General features: G+C 38.8%; 1 protein-coding gene and 1 long non-coding RNA gene across 2 annotated transcripts in view; both read right to left on the reverse strand.

Moving 5' to 3' along the window:
- eno4 (enolase 4) overlaps positions 1-16,629 on the reverse strand; it is a 193,883-nt gene that overhangs the window by 45,364 nt on the left and 131,890 nt on the right. The window lies entirely within an intron of this gene.
- LOC125904048 (uncharacterized) lies at positions 454-5,242 on the reverse strand. Its single transcript, XR_007451364.1, has 5 exons — positions 5,110-5,242; positions 4,824-4,981; positions 2,081-2,190; positions 1,945-1,986; positions 454-578 (listed from the first exon to the last, which is right to left on the reverse strand). It is a non-coding gene; the product is annotated as an uncharacterized LOC125904048 (long non-coding RNA).

A 16,629-nucleotide genomic window follows, 5' to 3' on the forward strand; every position in this document is an offset into this window, starting at 1 on the left:
TACCATAAAGTAACAGTGTTGTGCACTGCATAATGTGAAGTTAACTGCTGCATATGTACTTTTTTTAATGACAGAGCAACACTAACACACAAACTTATGTTGGCCCACCTGAAGATTTGTATAGTAGCCATCCACCGGTAATTGTTCCCAATTTTGGGAATAAAACTTTGAGGGCATCACATAACTGTGACAAAAAAATGGAAACAACTGTAATCTTCTCCAAATAGAGCGTCAAAAACTACTCATCATTCAAATCAGAAATGGCATTAATGACACAGCGTTACAAACTAGCAAATCATTGTAACTTCATAGCCTGAATACAATATACAATACAACTGGCCCAAATAACTAATTGCATGTTATCACCTCTTCATGTGCTTTCATCTAGATGAGCAGTCCTACGGCCCAGTCCTGCACGCATATGGACTAATTGCTCCTGCTCTTTTGGGGTTTTTTCACATTGCTTTGGCAACAAATAGAAAGCCACATCCAATGGTTTAGGCCTCTTGGCAGGAACAGGACTTGCTGCGGGAAAGTGCCTCTTCCCTCTGCCCCTGCTGAAAATACCTGGAAAGGACCTATAGAAAATTTAAAAAATAAATAAAACATTAACAACCTCATCTGTTTTTTGTAATTACATTAGAAAAGCACCTTTATTATTATCAAATCATTGAGATTGTTTTCATTTAATAAACAAATTTAACATTAGCCTTAAAGCTTCAGTTGGTAACAATTATTCAGTCATATTTGCTGGAACTGTCACTGTATTCTGATAGTCGTACATTGAATGAGTAATTTAGGACAAAATCCAACTCCTCTGGCTCCACCTACAGCCTGTAATCATATTTGCTGCAATCTACCATGACTGAAGCTTCTCCACCAGTCAGGTAGAGGGAGCAGGAGGAGCAGCCAATCGCAGCTCGTACACATCGTAGTGAGCTGACGAAAGTGAAAGTAAACTCCGCGACTTGGTCGGACATTTCAAGACAACACACTATCAGGTCAATCAATCAATCAATCAATTTTATTTATAAAGCCCAATATCACAAATCACAATTTGCCTCACAGGGCTTTACAGCATATGACATCCCTCTGTCCTTATGACCCTCGCAGTGGATAAGGAAAACCCCCCCCCCCCCAAAAAAACCCTTTAACGGGGAAAAAAAAACAGTAGAAACCTCAGGAAGAGCAACTGAGGAGGGATCCCTCTTCCAGGACAGACAGACATGCAATAGATGTCGTACAGGACAGATCAGCATGATAAATTAACAGTAATCCGTATGACACAATGAGACAGAAAGAGAGAGAGAGAGAGAGAGAGAGAGAGAGAGAGAGAGAGAGAGAGATGCAGGTAATGACAGTAGCTTACAACAACATTATTGAAAGTAATAATATTATAGTTATAGTTCTGGCAACTGTGGTACAATATGTTGAAAGTATGTATTAATATCTGGCAGTATACATGTGTGACAATAGTCATATGTGTATAATAACAGTAGAAGTATGACTATTGACTAATGATGGCAGCAGCAGGAGGCATCTGGCAGGACCACGGCAGCAGCACAACCACACATCACGCTGTCCAGGCACCGCTGTGATATGAGTTAATCTGAGAGACAGTGGAGCACAGGTCTCTCTTGGCAGAGGCAGAGGCTCATAAAGGGACCTGACAGAGGATTGTATTGAAATTTCCGACCAAGTTGCAGAGTTTACTTTCACTTTCATCAACTTGCCAACTGGAGCTTTAAGTGAAATGGACCATAGACATTTTCAGAATCGACACAAAACATCATGCTTTCTTCCAGTGTTTACTGACTTAGACTTAAAGATCTGCAATACAGAGCATTCAACATAATACTATCATTACTTTGATTTTGCCTGTACAAATCAACAGTGTCAAAATGTGTATACATAGGGCTTCATTTAAAATAAACTTCTTTTTACCTGGTCATTTCCGTTTGAAGTGATGCTGTCTGTCTCTGTTCTCTGCAGGATTGTATCCAAAAACATTTATTTATCATCAATACATCTACAATGTATAAGTAAAATTATGTACATGAATTAAAGTTAAATACTAAACCTTATATGTTGATTTGTGACACCACCACTGGCTGCACCTTGTTGACCAGACGAACTCAGTAACTGTAGTAAGCGACGGGCTGATTGCAAAATATCATCACCATGACTGCCCTGACATCACAAACAACAAAGAAATAGTAAGAAGGGTATTACAAACCAGCAGCACAAAGATCATGTTAAACAGCTAAATGTTAATGGACTTTAATTAAGGTGACCATATTTTGATTTCCAAAAAAGAGAACACTTAAGGTATGCCTCCTCTTTATGGATTACACAACGATTTTATACAAGTTACACAATAAAATAATATCCCTCAATAGGTAAAGACACAAATTCAGATAGGCTTTTTCAACATGCTTGATTATGCCTAAAATAATCTATGTTCAACTTTCAACAGTACAAACATAAAATAAAAACAAAAACCTATGGAATTAAATAACAATGCAGTAGAAAATCAACCTGTAGCTTAAACATGTTGTCCTGTTAAGTGAGAACGAACTCGAATCTGGGCCACTGCATGAAGCCCTGGTGATACCGGCTCTATCAGGTGAGCTACCGGAGCAGGGAGGTCCAAGACGTCAGGTCCAAGTATCAACACCCACGGTTCGGGCTGGTTGAGTCAAAGAGGAGCTGATGAATGCAGCTTCTGGTAAGCAGGCTGGGCCAAATACAGGTAAAGCAAGGAGAGTAGGCCAGCTAATGGGAGGACTGGTGGGTATAGACTGGTTTGTTGCTTGTAGCCGTTTGTCAACAGCTGCCATCACTAACTTAGAGCAACCACGATATGCTGTCACCCAGTGTTTCCCAACAGAAAAAAAAAAACTGCGTTTCACCATCTGTCATCTCTGCCAGTCAGCCCCTCCACCTGCCGTCTCTCTTGCGTGCAGTTGCACCGCACGTACACACACGCACAGACAGGCCGCTAATAAATGGTAAATGCGCTATATCGCGGTAATTGTACAGTGTTAAAATTACCCCCTCCCCCCACCCCGTCTCCTAAAATCCTGTGGGAAACACTGTGTCACCAGTTAACACTATCACGGTTTAATGTACTGTCAGTCGTCATATTCGCTGCCTCAGAACCGAAAGTAGCCTAGCTCACATACCATTAGCTAGTTACTAACGCAGTTTTCACGAACGCCACCTCATTAAAAGTTCATTGTAGATATTGTTCAATAAATCCGGTTAATGTGCAACATGTCGAGTAATATCTATTACTAAATTTATTTTAAATTTTTAACACAAATGGCAAATAAAGTAAACAGACTCACCGAAGCACCATTACCTGCGTTTGTGGCCGTGACCGGGTGGGTGTCACATGACCAATGGAGCATAACATGATTGGCTGGACTTTGGCTGAATTGAGACAGGGATCGATTGCTTCTCCCTGGTGACCCGGACGTTGAGTCTGGTTCTTTTTACACTGAATTTTTTGACGTTGAATTTTTTTACACTGAATTTTTTTTAGAAATTGATTTTTTTTTTTTTTTTTTTTACACTGAATTTTTTTGAGATGTTGATTTTTTACACTGAATTTTTTGGGGGTGTTGAATTTCTTTACATGTTGAATTTTGAAAAACTGAATATTTTGAGACAACGATTTTTTTTTACACTGAATTTATTTCAACAAAATAAAATTCAAACAAAAAACAAAAAATTCAGAGGCAAAAAAAATTTCAGTGCTAGAAATTTGATGGTTTTTAAAATTCAAAGTCTGATTTTGATGCTGAAAAATTTCAATATTAGAAATTCATATTCAAACTCAGATGGCACAGAAATACTTCCATATTTAACTGGTCTACTCGGCAAATTGGGCTGTGCAATACGTTCAGTGTTGCACTGTGACTGAACTAACGTGGCGTGCTACAGTACAGGACCAGTACGTTCACTGAGTGATCCGTTCACTGAATGTACCACAGTACCCCACAGTACATTCAGTGAAGGATTAAACACTGAACATGCACCGTTCCCTCGCAAATTGTTGCAATGAGAGGATGAGACAGTCACGCATTTTCTCAAACTGCAGGTTTTATACACTACTTGTTACATGCTGTGCCCTACTGTATGTGAGTTGTTGCAGTGGTAATTTAGCAAAGTTAAAAAATAAAAATAAAAAAAGTTAGTTCTCCGGGGTACACTTGAACACAACACACCCCTAGTCTCCCTCTGTCGCTGCTGCCTGCTACAGCTGCACTGGTGAGTCTCACTCTCTTCTCATTACTGCCAGCCTAACGTTTTAAGTTTGTTTATCTGGAAACTCAATCTGTTAAAACAATGAGGAGGTGTGTGTTTAAGTTAATGTGGCTTGACTCATGGCTACATTAGCCGTTAGCTTGGAGAAAACGGTCACCATGAAAGTGTATCCTTCAGAGGAAAATGATTCAGGAGACTGTAGTTTACTGAGTGATTAGTTCACCGAGTGATTCAGGCGGTAGGCGGCTGGCGACTCGGCGCAGTCGCCGGTCACCCCACCCCCACCCCCCGCAGCGTCTCGCTGGCGCTGCTGCCTGCTGTGCTGGTGAGAGCTCAAATCAGTTTAGGAAGTGATTCGGTTCAGTACGTTCACTTAAAAGATTCGTTCTTTTGAACGAATTGTTCATGAACGACACAACACTAATGATGATTAGGCTACTCTCCTCCTCACTCCTCCTGCTGCCCCTCTGGTTCGCAAAAACCGACCCCCTTCCCCCGCCTGGCAGAGATGCAATCAAACCTGGAAAGCACCAGCTCTGAAAAATATTTACCTTGTAAAGCTTGAATTTTCCTTGGGTCAAGAGCCTGCCGACGCTCAGCAGAGGGATCCAGCTTGCTGACCCCTCCTCTCAGGTTGGACTTGAGGAGGACATCCACACTGAAGAGCCCCATCAGTAGCACCCGTTTTGCAGTCTCCCAACAATGTGACCTTATGTAAACAAATAAATAAGAACATGAGCAAAGAAATAAACAAAGATAATTGCCACAAGCAATAAAATGCCAAAAATGCTTAAGTTTTAATGTTTGTTCGAAATTTACCAATTAATAAATACTTACTTGTGAAGGTCTGCAAGGTGTGCAAAGTGATGTTTCACTCGGGTCGTCACTCTCAGCATCGGGGTCAACAACGTTGGTGGGGCGATCGTCAACATCTTTGTTGGTGGTGTTGTAGATGGAGACAAGCTTTCTCATGTCCATCAACAACGCTGGAATTTCTAAGAAAAAAAGTGCTACAAGATTATAGATAGATATCACGTGACGTCACACAGCGGTCGCAGCGCCATCTTGAGTACCAACTTACAACAGGCTGTCTATCTGTTGCCTCATGGGCTGTGACAAGAAGTCTCACAAAAAGAGTGGATTAACATTTTTTCACGATACAGCTCTTTTGAATGCTGCATTTTGATTACACTCTAATGAATTACATTCTGATTCTACATTTTACGGTCTTTTATTTCTGTATAATAGACCGTTGCTAAGTAAAAGAGACTGTTGCTAGGGACGTCGCTCTGATCAGAGTAGCACAGAGGAGAAGAACTATGCAGGATATTTACCTTATGTTTCATTTTTACCGTCATTAAACAGCTTTGGACTAATTGTGATGTTAGATAAATGACTTGTAGCTTGTTACAGAGAGAGTGGAGGCTCCTTCCATGGTCTTGGCTGAAAACCAAACCAAATCCACTGATTGATTATTAAAGGCTTCATTGAAAACAAATGCACACGACTGAGGAGGGTGAGCAAAACAGTGGAGAAGTGACTGGACTTGCAGATTCGCTAAATGATGCAATTTACAAATCGATAAAAGTCGTATTTTGATCAACATTACATCTGAAATTAATAATTTCACTCATAAGCCATGTAATAAGCGGGATAATGTAGAGTTAGTCTGTTGTTATGGAGAAATAAAGACTAAGACATCCTTCATCAAAGCCCATACAGTCTAATAATCATAGCTGTGCCTAGGTCCCCGGTTGGTACTCAAGATGGCGCTCACAACAAGAACGTCACGTGACTGAAATCCATCTATACAGACAGCAACCATAGAAGCCAATACGTGTCTGAAAACCACATCTCCAGTTTTCAAATATTAACCCCATTTAGAGGTGAACTTGTCCAAGAAGCTACAAATCAATTGTCTTATCATTAAAATCATTAACACATCGGAACAGGAACAAGTTTTCCTGCTTATGACAAATATGTTTCTTCAAGGGTCAAGGCTAATCCTTAACCACTGACATTTTCAAAACCCACCTTTTTAGACTTGCTTTCCCCTCCTGATTTTAATTCTTGGTCTTTTTAATTCCAGTGATTTTTGCTCATTACGTTCTTAGTCTTTTAAATAGTTGTCTCTTAATAAAGTTGTTTGTTTCTTTGAATTCCTTTTGTAAAGCACTATATAAATCTGAGGTATTATTGTATCTGACCACATAGGTGGGCAGCGAATGCTTTGTAGATTTAGAAAGCATCTTTAGAATCACCTTCAGGTCTAAATGGATTCATACCATTTGATAGAGAGTAATATTTGATGATATAATACTCAATACTTGCCTTTAACTACCATGTTCCGCAGTTTGGTGTTTTCTTTCTGTAAGGCCTTGATCTGGCTCTGCAGGTCTCTGATAAGGTTGTTGTTTCCCTGGCTTGATGATTCTGCTGGATCAGAGCTGAACTGACTGTCCTCTGACAGTAGTTCCTCCTCCGCCTGTCTTTGTGCAGCAACCTTGGCTTTTTTCTATAGGGCAAAGATGTTCATTTTTAATATTTAATCATGGATAATACAATACACAAATGATCCCTAATGTGATATCAATCTCTGCTGTTTAATTACCTGTTTTGGATTTCCAGAGCCAGAGGCTTTGTTGCCAGTACTGGTATCTTCATCACCAAAGTCCAGGCATTTTGCTTTTCTCATCCTCTTGCCCAACATGCTATCTGGATAGAGCAGCTCTGAGTGTAGCCTCTTTTTCTACATTCATGTAGAAGGATAGATTTTCTTAATGCAAAAAATCAACACCATTACAATGAATAATAAATACTACAAAATAAATAAAAAATAATTATGTGTCCCATGTTTAGACTTCTTTAAAGAGGTAGTGCCATGATTGCTTTTTTTTTTTCAACTAGGTATATGTCTATATGGATGGAATTGATATTAGTCCTGTAAACCACCTGGCCAATGGAAAAGGACCTTGCAGTGATACTGTAGTGATCAACAGACTGAACACTGTACATCTTTTTTAAAAATAAATGTTCCTTTGTACATAATATTGAAGGTAGGGTAAGTGATTTTCTTTTATTAAAATAATTGTTAAAGTCGCAGTGTGTGAGGATTATCCCCATCTAGTGGTGTGCTAATAGAATGCAAACAACCGAGTCTAAGCCTTTATTACCACTACGTAAGCCGCAAAGAGTCAAGAATGTGTCAATATGTCAACTTCATGCACAACTTTGAGTGCTACGTCACGTGATGAGGTACAGAACAATACATAATCTGTTTCGTTATACTGATAAGTTATAAGCATGTCCTCCATAATTAACATGTATTTGGTACCATGCTACTGCTAATAGCCCCCCATCAACACACGGGGATTTAAAGATAAAACGCGAAAGGCGGACCAAGTTTGTCCCCTTTCGGCTACAGTATTCAAAGATGGCGATGCAACATGGCAGTTTCAGCTGGGTGCGTCACCACTTATGTATTTGTAAACAACTAATTCTAAGCTATGAGAAAGCTTTCATTTGTATGCCATTGTGATTAGACGTCGGTAACTACGTATTTTTGAACGCAATATTTAATTTTTGTTAATAAAAAGCCTTTAAGCCTTTAAATTCATTGTGTTCATTCGAGTGTTTGTTGAGTAGCAGGAGTCTCCATGTCTTTCTAGATCTTTATTAAACAGAAAATGCATTTTCAGTTTAGTTTCAGTTCCAATTGTGTCCAACCAGGAGAGAGAATTATACTGATTAACAATTTAAATTGGAAGTGATGACACAAAGAATTGAGCTGACAAAATTAGAACTGAAACATTGTAAAATCTTAGATAATAAATATGTACTCTTTCCTGATTGCCTGACATTTGTCACCTACCTGAAAAAGTATTTTCTGTTTATTAAAGAGCTAGAGAGACATGGAGACAATCTTTAGCAATGATTACTATCAGAAATTAGTGTTTTAACCTTCTAACAAAAAACTTTTGTTTTGACCAAGCAATCAATTACCCTACCTTTAAGACTCAAAGATCATGTTATAGGGGGAAATAAAATCATGGCACTGCCTCTTTAAAAACTATCTATGCAGATCTGCGTAATACTATCTTGTAAAACAGTCAAATGCAGGATACACATTTTGACAGATAAACAGAACAACAGACATTCTGTAGCTGTATTTGCTAATTAGGAATGAGGAGTTGACGTCATGACACAAAGCCCCGCCCTGTTCCGCCATTTTGAACTTAGTGGCGCTAACCGCTTCTACCTACTTCTACATCAATGCTTTCATTGTTTTTGTTTTAATCTAATTTAATGCCGCGTTCAAACGGATATTCCAAAAAGAACAAGACGATTATGGAAAAAAAGGTTAGTCTTTTTTGTTTTTTTGCTTGATTCTGGCTGATGTATACAGCACATGCTAATGCTAACTATCTGCTGTCTCAAACTGATTCCAAGGCAGGGATGACAAGGGGATAGTTTACTCTTTATTTTTTATTGCTTTGAATGGGACTCTATAGCCATGATGTCACCTAGCTAAAGAAAGGCAACTTGGGTTGACATAACATTATTTGCAACAAGGCTAATATCTTCTGTTAGCATTTAGCACAGGGGTTCTCAACTGATCTCACTCTGGGACCCACAATTTCCCATGGGCATTGAAGGGATAGTTGAACATTTTGGCAAATTCGTCTATTGCCGTAATCCATATAGTCATATGAACAGGTACAGAGACGTTCTAATATTGTTTATATTGCCTATAAGGACTTTGGTAGGTACCGCATCTATGTCGATTTGATTGCTGCCAGATGTAAAACACGGCGCTATCTTGGTCTGGTATAGAGCTCTGCACATGGCTCAGCAAGTGAACTTATCCACAAAATACACTGTAACTTTTTGAATTCTGAACCAATTTTCATGAAATTTGGTTTGTTATGAACGTGTCGAAATAGGCCACACACAGCTCACTTACAGCTCACTTGTTGGAGGTGAATTCAGTCAGGCTACTGAGTGATAGCAAAAGTAATCACCTCTATGCCTGACTTCATCCTTCTTGATAGGCACAATTAAAGGGACACGCATGCTATGAAAGAGAATAATATACATAGTGGTGTAAATAGTTTATATACCTAGTATAACTTTGGTCACTATTATATATTATATTATACACACACACACACACACACACACATATATATATATATATATATATACACATACACTAGGTACATAAACTATTTACACTATTTACAACCACAAGCTCTGAGGTAAAACTTTAAATCATTTGATGTTTCCAAAGATAAACATGAATCAGTGTTTTCTATCATTTGCACTCAGGAAAGAAATGAGAGAGACCAAGATTGATCCATCAAACCAGGACCTGGTAAGTCATGAACTTTAAACATGTAAATGTTAAACTAGACCTTACTTGTGCTGTGCTGTCTTTACCCAGAACATCCTACTTGTCACAAAATAGAATAATTATTTTTCTTATTATTTTTAATAAATACTATTGTATTGCCAGATGCATCTCCTGCAATGGAGGTCTTTATCAATATGTTAAAATATGTGTAGCCTACGAGTACAATTTGGCTATGACAATATTGTAAGTGATTTTGCAATATGCTTGTTTAGACAGTGGTTGAGATACAGATTTTGGTCAAATTTGTTAAAGTCATTATGTTGAAACTGTCCTCTCTTTTGTTTAGCCAAGAGCTCATGCCAGTTCTGATGCCTGCCATGTAAGTGAACCATCTTCAGAAAGACTATCAGGAACTACAGAAGAGGTCAGTGTAAGTTTCAAGTTCTGGAACACTTTAAATAGTAGATCGGCTATTTTCAACTAAGATTTTTAATGTAGAGCGGATACAGAAAAGTCACCATTATAGAGCACTGAGGCACTCCGCTCAACAATGAATGGGGTTTAAGTGTTAGTTAGCAAGATAATGTAACTCTTCTGAAGATGCTGTCATTTACGTTACAGCAAGTATCATATACAAAAGACCTGCACAGTGTGAGGGAATTCTGCGATGTGTGATAAGTGTTTAATATTGCAATGACAATATTACTTTTTATAAATGAAGAAGTAATTTCTAGCTATACAAATACTGTCTGCTTTAACTATGCTAACATGGGCCCCAAATATTGATGCCCACTTGAGATGAAACCATGCGCAATGTGTTTATGCTTTGGCAGAGGGAGCAGAAGACTCTGTAAGTTTCAACTGTGAGGTGTTTAGTTAAACAATATAAGCTACTCTTTAGCTACGCTTTCACTTTTGCAAGATTCTGGCTGGTAGCACCAACAGTATAGAGCAATAACATATTTGATTAATGCTGGTATCGACCTAGCCAGCTCAAGTTTTGTTGAGCATTTTGGTTTGAGCACAAAGTGTAAATTGTATTTGTGTGTTTTGTGTGGTGGTGACTGTTGGTGGCTGGTGACTGTGCATGTGACAAAGGTTAATCAATACTTTGTATTTTTTTCTTAAACACAGAACCTGAAGCAAAAATCCTCTCACTATGACTTTGACAATGGCTCTGAAGATGCACATGACATCAGCCACATTGCAGTGACTATAGTGTACAGTAAATTTAAGGTTTTTTTTCTTAGACATATCATAAGAACTAGCCATGTTACATTTTGGTAGCATGCAGGTTGGCTTGTAAACTATCTATGGATTTTTATTTGGTAATCTGTTTCTTTAGGTAACTGATGATGATTCTGAACCATGGAATCCTCTTAGGGGACAGAAAAGTGTATCAGGAGGAGCCGAAGTCTGTGTAAGTATCAACTGTGTGGTGTTTAGTCGAACAATGTATTCTTTAGCAATACTATGAACTTCAGCAAGAATCCGACCTATAGCCTCTTAAAGAGACACTTGGTCAGAACAGACAGGGAAACTCTAAAGCCAGGTGATTGGATACATATGTATCCAGAATGTATCATATTTTGATAAAATCTGTCTTTGGGGGGATCATAATTATAATTATAGTACGGGTACATTAATCAAGACTTTTTATTATTATTTACAGAACCTAAATGAGAATTCCTCTCACTACGACTCTGACAATGGCCCTGAAGATGCACGTGATGTCACTCCTGTTGTTGTAAGCATAGTGTACAGTACATTTCATGTTGTATTTTAAAAACATCTTAAGAGCTAGCCATGTTACATTTTGGTAACATGCAGGTTGGCTTGTAAACTATCTATGGATTTTTATTTTGTAATCTGTTTCTTTAGGTAACTGATGATGATTCTGAACCTTGGGTTCCTTTCAGTGGACAACAAAGTGTATCAGGAGGAGCTGAAGTCTGTGTCAGTAACCCTAACCCATTGTACATCTTTTAGGATTAAAACTTACTTACTGAGCGAACTCTGCCGTTCTCTCCTATCAAACATGAAGCAAAGTACTACACCTATCTTAAATAACTTAAAATCATTATATTAATCCTCTTTTTTACTTCACTCTTTTATGCCTCGCCCTGCATGATAAACTGAGAATATTTCATGTTTAGGATAAATATAGGTTAATCATTTCATTATGATATAAAGAATAGAGGTAACTCAGAACACGAACACGTTATTGGCAAAAACTTAATTTCAAAGACATTCAAAGAGTTCACTTAAAGGGCCCATATTATGCAAAATCCACTTTATACTGGTTTTGTAGTGGTTATATGTGTTCCCGTGGCCTTTCTATGCCTCTACGCCTGGAGGTGAAAAAAGTCTGTTTGCTCTCTTAATTGATTGCTTCACTTTTTTGAGACCATGTCCCCAAACGGGCGAAATGGAAGTGCGGATCAGCTTGACGTCAAGCTGAGCTGACTCGGAGTGACTCCACCTCCCGGTACTTCCTTATACTCCCCCTGGTCAGTCTAGAAAAACGTGATCTCCGCCCACTGAGACTTTTCCGGGACAGTGACAGTCAAGCAGCGCAAGTGTGAAGTCAGCTGCAGCAAGCAGCATGAACATTTATCCTTCATCCTAGCCCCCCCCCCCCCCAAACATACATGCACACACTCTCTCTTTCTCTCTTCCTTTCCTCCTTTCTCTCCCTCTCTCGCACGCACCCGTCATTTGAAGTGAGAAGCGAAACCGGAGGAGCGGTACCATCAATTGTTTTACTGTAAATCACCGACTGAAAAACAGCCGTCCGAAATGAAATCACGGACCGTGAGAATACTGTAACAGGTACCGCTTCTCATCACAGCGGTCCTCGTCATGTAATGAGAGCACATCTGAACGAGGAAGTCTCCTCTCACAGCGTAAAACCACGTCAATATTCTCCGGTAGCTTCTCATCACAGTCCACAGTCCACACCGTGCACAGTTTGCGCTGCGCCTTAGTTTCACTTGTTTTTTATTTGACAGTGTCTTACAGAACCTTCTGATGGCTGTAGGAGTCTTTCCATGTTTTTCCTTCTGCCACAGTAGCCTAAAAAGGGAACATTTACATTTTTTTCATACAAGATAATAGTCTCATAAACTTCTATTCTATTCTTTTTTTTCTTTTTTCTTTTTTTTTTTAACTGAGCGTCTATTTGATCATTCGGGAATCACTGACCATCCCTATTCCCAATGTCAACATTAGCACATGGTACCTGTAGTGAAAACCACACCCTCTCCCCATGACAGGTGTGGAGTGGTCGTGGTTTGCACATCTTATTTGCATTTCAAGATGCAGAAATGGCTCGTTCTCAGGAGAGCTCCAGAGAGCTACTTTTTGATTGCTGTGATTAAGAGCTGCAGATTGATCTGGGGGCAATACACTATGAATACAATGTGGTTGGAACACTTAGACCTATGTGAAATGGTTGAAAAACAGCATAATATGGGCCCTTTAATCAAAACAAAATTACAATATAGTTAAATACTGCGTGCAAAAGAAATGTAAAGCGAATTATATACAGTTATCTTAAACGAGATCTTTAACGAACGAAACAAATTACACTAAAAACAATTAAAAAAAAATCAAAATAATTTAAATGAATAATTTATTAAAACAACACGTTCACCTGTTCTGGCTTTAACAGACTGCAGAGTGTGGTAGCAACATTACCGGCTGTGCTGAAGGCACGTTCAGATGGAGCGCTGGTAGCACATAGCCATAAATATTTAGGCTACATGTAAGCCTGGCCATGAGCGGAAACCATCCCTGGTTAGTTTTCCACCAAGTTAGAGGGTTTTCTTCTCCATCAATAGCAATTTCCTGCAGGTACATCGTCATCTCTGCTGTGGCTTTTTATCTGGTGTGAGCGGGGCTGCAGCTGATCTTTTGGGCGTGATGCCAGCGACGGACTCGTCACTTTTTTCTCTCTCACCTGTGCGGGACCAGGTGTCAGACTGGCGTGAGTTGCTTCTGCTGCCGCCACTATCTCCGCTACCAGTCCTGTTTTTATGGCACTTAGCTCAGGTGGCTTCATGTAGCTGAAACCCAAGTACTGCCAGACAGGCAAAGTAGTAACGTTACCTTTTTTACTGACCAAGTTGCGCTCGCCTGGTCAATGATAAATATCTGTAACCGCTTTTTTTCCCCCCTATCCTCCCCTGCCGATGGTTTGCACTGAACATCGTTGATCTTTCATTTCCTCGACATTGCCCAACCCCATTACAAAATAAAAGCCAATGAGCAACAGACTAATAAAAACTGCATTAATGCACGATAAAATAATTGTCAGCGTTAATTATTTAATGAGTTAATGTGATAATAATGCGTTAACTTGCCCAGCCCTAATTAAAATCAAATCAAATTTTATTTATATAGCCCACTAATCACAAATTACATTTGTTTCAAGGGGCTTTACAATCTGTACAGTGCAGGTACAGTAGAGGTGTGCAAGTAGTCCAATAATTCTTCTCAGATACATGTGCAGTTGCCAGCAGCGTCTTTTCACCTGACAGTGAGGCATTTTACCGACAGTATGTACTGCATTGGTTCTAAAGATTTTGATTGTCTTTTTATTCTTTGTTTTCAATGTCCTCTCCTACCTAGTTCCCTTCCTTTACCTCACTTCCTAGTAATCCTCACTTATTAGTTATTTTGGTTCACCTGTTTGCTCCCTCACTGTCCTCGTAGACATAAAAAAGACTAGACATCACATTGACCATGCACTGGGTTCATCCCCAGCCCCTGTGGTCCATATATTGAAGTGCCCTTGAGCAAGACACTGAACCCCTGAGCTCCCAATGACTGTCCTATCGGTGTGTGAATGGTTAACGCTCCTGAGGAGCAGGTGGTATCTGCCACGAGCGTATGAATGTGTGTGTGTGTGTGTGTGTGTGTGTGTGTGTGTGTGAATAATAACAAAGTCAAATAACATTTGTAATCACAATTTGTTTTTTTCTTTCCTCCATATGTAGAGCCTGTATGCTGATGGAAGACAGTCCTGATGAGTCAGTAAATGAGGAATCACATCTTGGAGAAGTCAGTCATGAACAGTTTCCTCTGGAAAATGAAGAGCCACTTTACACTGGTTCACGACTAACTCAAGAGTTTTTTACTTATACTTTCATTTGGTTTGAGACACAGACTCACAGGCATGGCTCTCTCTGATCTCCTAGATTTGATCAATATTCACTGTCCAGAAAACACAAAGTTAACCTTGAAGTATCTGTTCTTAAAAGAGCTTAAGACAGTAGAAGGTCACCTACAATGTCACACATATTGTCCTAACTGTGAGTACTACATTGGTGACCAGGATAGTGAAGGACAATGTGTTGTATGCCACACAACATGGGATAAAGAACAGCTTCTTAAAGAATGGAAACTTCTTTATCTACTTACCAATCCAAACACAGTTGGAACATCTTCTTCAAAGGGAAGATATTGCACATTGTCTCAAGTCAAGAGATGGCACATGTAATTCTGAAACTTATGAAGATATTGGAAGTGGTAAAATGTAGGATAATCTGTACAAAATTGGAGGCCCGCTTCACTGTACTCATGGATACTCCTTAACACTCACACTGTGATGGAGTGCCTGTATTCAAATCATCACTCTATGGTATTTGGCCATTATACGGGATTGTAAATGAGCTTCCTTATCCTGTGCGCAAAGAAAATGTTCTACTTTTTGGCTTGTGGTTTGGTGATAAAAAGCCAACTGTTAATACATTTTTAAAGCCATTCACTTTAGAGTGTCAGAAGTTGTCAACTGTGGGCTTTAAGATAAAAAGAAACAGCATTTTGGAACAATGTAGAGTTGTGGCAGCTCTTATGATGTCTTTGTCTATGTCTTTGATAAAGCTTATAGTTAGGGCGGGCTCAGGCTTGCCCTGTACCAGCCCCTAGTTAGGCTGACTTAGGCCTAGTCTGCCGGAGGACCCCTCTATAATACACCGGGCCCCTTCTCTCCTTCTCTCTCTCTCTCTCTCTCTCTCTCATCCTATTACTGCATCGAGCTATCCCGGCCATTCTGGATGTCACTAACTCGGCTTCTTCTCCGGAGCCTTTGTGCTCCACTGTCTCTCAGATTAACTCATATCACAGCGGTGCCTGGACAGCGTGACGTGTGTGGTTGTGCTGCTGCCGTGGTCCCGCCAGATGCCTCCTGCTGCTGCTGCCATCATTAGTCATTAGTCATACTTCTACTGTTATTATACACATATGATTATTGTCACACATGTATACTGCCAGGTATTAATACATACTTTCAACATATTGTACTGCAGTAACCAGAACTATAACTATAATATTATTACTTTCAATAATGTTGTTGTAAGCTACTGTCATTACCTGCATATATATATGTATATATATATATATATATATATGTATATATATATATAGATATATTTATATATATATATATATATATATATATATATATATATACATATATATATAAACACATACACACACACATACATATATATATATATATATATATATATATACATATATATATATATATATATATATATATACACACATACACACACACATATATATATATATATATATATATATATATATACATATATATATACACACATACACACACACACATACATATATATATATATATATATATATATATATACAGTACAGGCCAAAAGTTTGGACACACCTTCTCATTCAATGCGTTTTCTTTATTTTCATGACTATTTACATTGTAGATTCTCACTGAAAGCATCAAAACTATGAATGAACACATGTGGAGTTATGTACTTAACAAAAAAAGGTGAAATAACTGAAAACATGTTTTATATTCTAGTTTCTTCAAAATAGCCACCCTTTGCTCTGATTACTGCTTTGCACACTCTTGGCATTCTCTCCATGAGCTTCAAGAGGTATTCTCTCCATGAGCTTCAAGAGGTAGTCACCTGAAATGGTTTTCCAACAGTCTTGAAGGAGTTCCCAGA

This window comes from Epinephelus fuscoguttatus, linkage group LG16, assembly GCF_011397635.1.
Source record: "Epinephelus fuscoguttatus linkage group LG16, E.fuscoguttatus.final_Chr_v1".
NCBI lineage: Eukaryota > Metazoa > Chordata > Actinopteri > Perciformes > Serranidae > Epinephelus > Epinephelus fuscoguttatus.